The sequence below is a fragment of the Lathyrus oleraceus genome, chromosome 7 (genome assembly GCF_024323335.1).
Source record: "Lathyrus oleraceus cultivar Zhongwan6 chromosome 7, CAAS_Psat_ZW6_1.0, whole genome shotgun sequence".
NCBI lineage: Eukaryota > Viridiplantae > Streptophyta > Magnoliopsida > Fabales > Fabaceae > Lathyrus > Lathyrus oleraceus.
In genome coordinates this window covers 418160370-418168306 of record NC_066585.1, presented here as the reverse complement: position 1 = coordinate 418168306, position 7937 = coordinate 418160370, and positions in this window count along the sequence as shown.

The window sequence follows — 7937 nt, the reverse complement described above, 5'->3', positions numbered from 1 at the left end:
CAGCATTAGCTGTTGAAGCTGCTCAAAACGTTGTTGAAGACGCTTAGAAGACAATCGAGGTTGCTCTGACTCGAGGTGAGTCATCAACAACTGACCTAGCTCCTCTAGTCATCAAGACTATGAAAGAGTTATAGAAAGAACAACAACTAGTCAGAGCCAGACTCGACAAGCAAGTCCAAGTCAACTTCAGCAACTAGAATCTGCTAGCTGAGCTTCTTCAGAGGATGCCTCCTCCCTCCAAACCCTTAGGCACTCTAGGACACTTTATTTTCTTTCTAAGTGTTTTTGCCTCTAAGGCCTTATCTTCCTTCTGATTATGTAATATTTTACCTATCAATAAAAATCTTTTTGTTCATTACTTTTTGAGTCTGATAAAAAAGGGGGAGAAATAAAAGTCTCTTTTGATGAAATAAATTATCTAACTCTCATAAATACAATGCTTACATTCTGACATAATCATTACATAGTCTAAAGCCTTTTTACAGGATCTATCTGAACAAAGGGAAAATGGATCTTTATCTGAGAAACTAATAAATCAAGGCAATAAACCTAAGAAGATCTGGTAAGAAATTCTCTACCCCAAAAACGCTTATCTGATACTAATTTCCTTAAAACATTTGTAAGTATCAGACTTAGCGAGAGATTGGAAATCTCAGGGGGAGTCACTCACTATATGACTCTAATCATTTTTTTTATTTTTAACTCTGAAAATTACTAAATGTTTCATCAAAATTTTAAGTTTTTGTCATCATCAAAAAGGGGGAGATTGTTAGAACAAAATTTTGATTCTGCAATATATCTCTAAGTTTTTATGATAACAAAGAATGAAACAATTTGGTACCCTGACATAGTCCAAAAAAGTTGACTCAGCATAAAGAAATCAGGTCTGACTCTGAATAAGAACACATATGAGGAGCAATCGCCTGAAGAATCTATCGTTGAAGCTCAAATAGTGATATTTAAAGACTACAAGCTCTGATATTTGAAGACTGCAAGCTCTGATATCTGAAGACTACAAGCTCTGATACCTGAAGACTACAAGCTCTAATATCTGAAGACTGCAAGCTCTGATATATGAAGACTACAAGCAGTGATATCTGAAGACTGCAAAAGATATTTGAACTCTAACTCTGAAGACTCTAATCATGCTCACTATGATACATGCTCAACACATCACCTGATCAGAAACTTACGCTGGAAGTATTCAACTTGAAATGCAATTCTCTTTAAGGAAACAATTGATTATGTTCCAAGACTGCTATGGAAAGGACAAGAAATTTAATACCTTTAACTCCCATAGCTGGCATGAAATCTCCATTGATTTCCCTCCAACGATATCATCTCAAAGTGTTATATAAAGGCCTCCTCACACTTGCTGAAACAACAACTTATACACAACGAAACTACTTTGACAATAATATTCTCATACTCCAAATACTCACTATCATTGTTGTAAGAAATACTTTCATATAAGAGTTATTGCTCAATATTGTATGGTTGTGTTTTATCTCTCTTACGTGTGTTTATACTGCTTATCTAGATGCATTTATTCAAACACTTGTATTCCTGAAACTCTTTGCAATTCCTCAAGTGACTTGTTTAGGTCTGTAGACTTGAGAGGTCCAAGAGGTTGTTAAACTCTTAGACGTTTTTGTAATCTGTTGAGATTATTGGATTAAGTCCTTATTGAAGGCGAAATTACCTTGGCCAGGTGGACTGGAGTAGCTTTGAATTTCAAGTGAACTAGGATAAATTCTTTATGTTGTTAGCATTTATTTTGTGCGTATGGTGTTGCAATACAAGACCCCCTTTCTTCTTTTTCTCTACCTTCACTATTGACATCATTTGCACACAAACAAGGTCACATCTTGATCCTTTCCCCCTCTCATCTTTGGGTTTACTTCATGCAAGGATCACCAAGCACCTCTTTGTTGATGTTTTACCTTTGTGTTTATATGATTAATTTCTTATCTAACCACTAATCAAAATAGCAAAATTATGTTTTTTTCCTTAAATTTATTTTGCAAGCTATGGCTTTTCACCAAGAGCATCAAACATGGTCCCTCAGTTAGAGTTTCTTGTCAAATTGCAATCTTTGATATGATTTCAACACATTGCAAAAAGAATGGGATGAAAAAGCCTCCTGAGTGGGATGCCCCATTGGGTTGAACATGGTAACTTGGAATTGAAGAAATTGCCATTGCCCGAAATTTGAACTTCACTGATCTCAACTCCAAGCCAAATTAGCATGTGTTTTGGACCTAAACATGTTTAAACTAGTCTCCAAAAGTTAATTGACATTTGAAATGCATCATTTAGCTGAGTTGCAAGTCACACTTTTCTCACATTCGGATCAAATTCGTTTTGCACGAATTCAACATCATTCCACACGTATTTGGATCCAAACACATTACCTATAAATAAAGGAAGCTATTGCATTCATTTCCAAGCTTTGGAGAGCCAAGAAATCCCTATTGCAACTTGAAATTTTCCAAAAAAAATCAACTATCGTGTTTCGAGTTTTGAGCTTGTTTCTATCTAATTTCTTGATTCCATTAGCATGTTCGGTTTCCTCTGAAAATTTTGCAAGAACTCCTCAGCTCTGATACCTTCTGAAGCATTCTAACCAGATCGAGCTTTATCAACTTTTGATCACCATCTGGACAAGGTAGTTTTGAGTATCATTTGAACTCAAACAAGTTACCACAATGTAGTCCTTCACTCTTTGATGCTTTCCCCTAATTTAGCTGGTGTTAATTGATCGTGTTCATCGTTTAATTTTATTTTTTGTGGCTTGCTTGTTTCTGAAACTTCTCTGAAATTCCCTTTGCTCAATTTAGATAAATGAATTTGGAGCATCAGGTTGAATTCGGGATGAGAAGAGAATCACACTGGTGGTGGTCTCGTGTTCTAAATTTATCAAATGATGAAACTCCAATGAGAGATCACCGGAATATTTCAGGTCGTTTGAGTTTGGCCAGACACGTTGGACAAACGAAATGTTTTGATTATATGGTTTTGAATTGGATCTCGTATGTTGTTTGTAGCGCGTTCCACCGTGCATCCTAATTTGAGGAGTGTTGGATCTACCACGTCAATTAATGAGGCATGATCCAATGCTCTGTGTTTTTCTGATTTTTAATTATTTTTATTTTATTTTTTTAATTACTTTTTCTTTTAAAATTCATAGTAATTTCATTTTTTATCCAAAAAATCCCAAAATAATTTCTAAAATTCTCTTTTGTTTTTCTTCTTCTGATTTTTATTTTTCCACATTTCATTTCACTAATTTTCTATTTTTCATGAATTTTATATTTTCTCCTTTATTTTAATTGGTTTAAAAATACTTTTCTGCATTTTTAAATTCTGAAAAAATTATTATATGCTTCTTATTTTATTCAACCTTCCATAATTTTCTTGACCATTTATTTGGTGTTTTGAAGGACCTTATGAATTTTTTATTTTATTTCTATTTCAAAATTCATTTAAAAATACTTTTGTTTCATTTTTATTTCATTTGATTGCATTTTATATTTGTCTGGCCTTTGAGAACTTCGGTTGGCCTTGGATCATGACAGTTTGGATCATAAGTCTCATCAAACTTAATGTATCTTTGGTGTTTATGAGGTGAAAACCATAATCCACCAAAATGGGTGATTAAGTTTGATGATGACTTGGTCAAAATTTTGATCCAATTTTGGTGTGACCTCTCTGGTCATCTTCTTCTTCATCTCCTTCTTTTTCCTTTTATCAATTGAATGGTGTGTGTCCATCTTGTTCGTGATGTGTGGATTGGTACTTGATGAACTTTCATCATTTCAAATCTACCTCCTAATTGATCATGGATCATTTAAGGTATTTTAGATTGATGCATAAGTTTGTCCTAAGTACTATGAAGTATGGATTGAAGTAATGGACCATCCTACTAGCCTTTATGCTTGATCTATCCCTTTTTTTGTGTGGCATGACTTTAGGAGAATTATTTACATATCATTTCTCTAGCATGTATTAACACAAACATTATTATTGACCGGCCTCAGATAGTTGCGACTTCTACATAAGTCCAATTATGATTGCTTAACATAGCGTTAAATTTGTCCCAAAAAACAAAGGCATTTTTATAAGTGAGTTTGTAAGTCTCCTACTCCTCATGGTATTGTGTGAAAATATTGCTTCGTTTTCATTTGTGAGAGCTAGTGGCATACTTGTTGATTTTTATCCAAGTTGGAGCCTTTCTTATAATGATGTATAGGTTCATTTTTTCATGCTTGTGGGTGAATAGTTGAGTGTTCTCCAAAAAATGACCAAACCATCTTTAATTTTTTATTACAATCATTTACTAACATTTTACTTGTATCAACTTTTACTTCGAAGTCATTTACTTTATGCTCTTTTATTTATGCCATTTATGTTATACATTATGTTTAGCATCCCATATCATATTATTTGTGATTATGTCATTTATTCTTTGTCCATTTGGACTTTTCTTTCATATCCTTGTAAAGAAAACATTAATAAAGAAAAAAACCTAAAAAAGAAAACTTGGTTCTCCTTACTCATGGACTTGTGGTTATTATCCTTGGCATCATTGTGGAGTTATGTACTTAGAATTAGGACCTTGACCTTTGCTTTGGACTTGTGATTTGAAACTTTGGGATTCATCTGATACCTTTGACTTTGGAATTCCTGTGGAGACTTGGTTGAGTTACTTTGGTTTCATCTGATGCATGGCTTATTATTTTCTTATTTGGCTTGTTTGAGGCTTAATCCAAAGAAGAGAATTCTTGCTTGACTTATGTCATAAAGATTGCTATTTTTTGGTTAGATCTTTCTTCTCTAGATTTTACATCATGTTATAGTATAGTCTCTTCTTCATCTCCCTTTCTTTAATTTTCAAAAACTTATCCCTCGTTTTAAAAATCTTATTGTTTTCCCAACTTGAATCATTTTCTTAATAAACCTTGACCTTGTCAAGTGATTTTCAAAAACTTTTCCTAATAAATGCTAATTCATCTTAAGCATATTTAGACCAATTTCAAAAGACTTAAAAAGTGCATAACTCATTAAAAAAAATTATGCCTTTGGTGCACTTTTCCTTTTAAAACTTTCCTTAAAGTTTAGACATGAGTCATTTCAATATTTGAGATATAATTCTCTTATCCCCATAATATTAATCCTCTTCTATCTAAGAGAGCTAGTGGCATACTTGTTGATCCTTATCCAAGTTGGAGCCCTTCTCATGATGATGCAAAGATCTCATACTTGTAGGTTACTAGTGGAGTATTCTCCTTAAAATGGTAAAAGGTATTTTCAATAAAAATAAATCAAAACAAACACCTTTGTTATTTTTACCACGAACTACGAGATTTTGATCCTCCATTGCACTTTGTTGGTATGTAAGCATGAGACATCAAAAGGTCTTGGCAAACACCAAAAATCATAAAAAACATTTCTTTTCTCATCTCCTCAAACTATTACAAATAACACCCTTTTCAAACTAAAATGTAAATATTTTCAAAGAGGTTCCCATGGAGTACCATGGATGTTTTAGGGTGCTAATACCTTCCCTTTGCATAACTAACCCCAGACCCTTATCGCTTTTTATTAGTTTTGTTTTAAAACTTCTTCGTGTTTTTTTTTGTATTTTTCCCTTTTCCTTTGGAAACAATAAAAGCGCGGTGGCGACTCTTGCTTTATGAGTTAAGTTAATCAATAGCTTAACCTCAAAAATTTCCGCTACAACATGACTTTAGTCACATCAACCTATGCATCGAAAATGTTGACACGTCACTTTTATAGATCGACCTATCCAATGTAATTTTTTTCAAAAACTCATATTTTTCTCAAGTCCTTTGCATTCCTTTTTTCCATAAATCACCCATGCATATAAATACTTCATACATGCATCATTTTCTATTAAGGTTTCTATACAGAGTAAAACCTAGATGAATCCATGATTTCAAAGCATTCTCATCATCTTCAACTTCATTTATGCATACAAACAATCAAACGACACATATAAATTAGGGTTGATAATGTCCAATTAGGTTTGATGTATATATTAGGGTTGATAATGTCCAATTAGTTTTGTTGTATCGAGAATATTGGGTTGAGACCTTTGAGGGATTTAAATCAGAAAATTGAGTTAGGGTTTTCCTTCAAGATCGTTTAGGGTTTGAATGTTTTGGACAATATTGTGCAATTCGGATCCGATCGAGTGAAAGCCTTAGGACAAGGGATGCCATGCAAAGGATTAGCATGAGACAATGGATCGTGTTGGTAAATATTGGGTTTCAACAAGTGTGCGCTTGGCATTAATTTAACCAGGTGAAGTCCTTGGAATAAGGAGTGCCTTGCAAGGAAGTATCAAGAACAGGTGATTGAATCGTCATTGTTGGTTACTTAATCAATCTTTGATCAAGGTTTTTGGATATGGTAGAGTCAATAAAAAACTTAGGCTTTGTAGAGTTCGATTTATTCATCTCTTGTATACACACATTTTGCAAAGTAAGATTTATTATAATATCTCAATTCGAATTCAAATTGAGGACAGACGTACCCAATGCGAGGTCGTTGGGGAACTGCCTAAACAAATCCTTGTGTACTCTCTCTCTCTCTCTCTCTCTCTCTCTCTATATATATATATATATATATATATATATATATATATATATATATATATATATATATATATATATCTTTTATTTTGCGGTTTGAAAATTTTCGATAGCATAAATCATTTGATCAACATTGTGTGAATCACAATTTTGAATTTTGTGTTGTTGTGTAGATCATAAACCATTTGGGTATGAATGGATTTCTAAAAACAATAAACACTACTTAAAGTTCCAAACTTTGTTGGTCGCACACTAAGTGTTCAACAAACTGCTTTATTTAAGTTTTTGTGTGTTTTGATCATTGGAGATAGACTTTTCCTATTGTATTCAACTAGTTGTGCTTAGTTGTTGTTGATTGAATTGTGGACTATTATCATTGTATTGAAACCTCTACGCATATCCAACCTTTTTGATAGCAGGTTCGGTTAGGCGATTCTAGATAAAGGAAAATTTTGAAACTTCCTTTCGCGCTATAAACATTTTCAACACCAATTTTGGTTCAAATTTTAACTTGTGATCTATTCACCCCCCTATTTTGAAAAAAAATCAAAGCTATATAGTTCATGGTAGAAAACTATGTATTTGTTGGTTGATTTTAGGGAACGGTGTTATAATCGTATCCTAGAAGTGCTTTGATGTTAGTTGATTTTGATACTTGTTCGGATGATCTAAGCTTTTAGTTTGACTGCTAAGGAATGAATTATAATAGTTATTTTTTGAAAATAAAATTGTTGAGTTTAAAAAGTTTGTTGCTTGAGTTGAATTGAAAATGTTTATGAATAAATTGGATGAAGACTGGTGAAAGTGTTTTTTGGACAAGGATTGTGTTGTTTGAACCCATATAGTGGTGTATTTGAACCAATGAGTGTGGCTTTTAACCAATAAATAGTGATTACCCAATGCATAATTGTAGGGTTTTTCCTACATTCGGGGATCAAGACCTACAAGAAAGGGGGTTTGCCTAAGCATGGGACTAACAAGACAAACATGCATGAAAAAGGTTTGTCTAAGCATTGGGTTTGACAAGACAAACACAAAAGAAAAAGGGGTCTGCCTAAGCATGAGACTAATAAGGCAAACATGAATGGAAGGGGCTTGTCTGAGCATGAGACTAACAAGGAAAGCATGCATGAAGAAGGATTTTAACCATGAGAAGGTGATTAACCCAAAGAGATGGGTATGGTTCAGATTAGGGTGTTTAACCATGAGAAGGTGATTAACCCATAAAGGAGGTGATTAACCAAGAGAAGGTGATTAACCTCAAAAGTGTATGGGTATTCAAAGAGAATTGTGTTTGGTCCAAAGAGAAAGGTGTTTTTG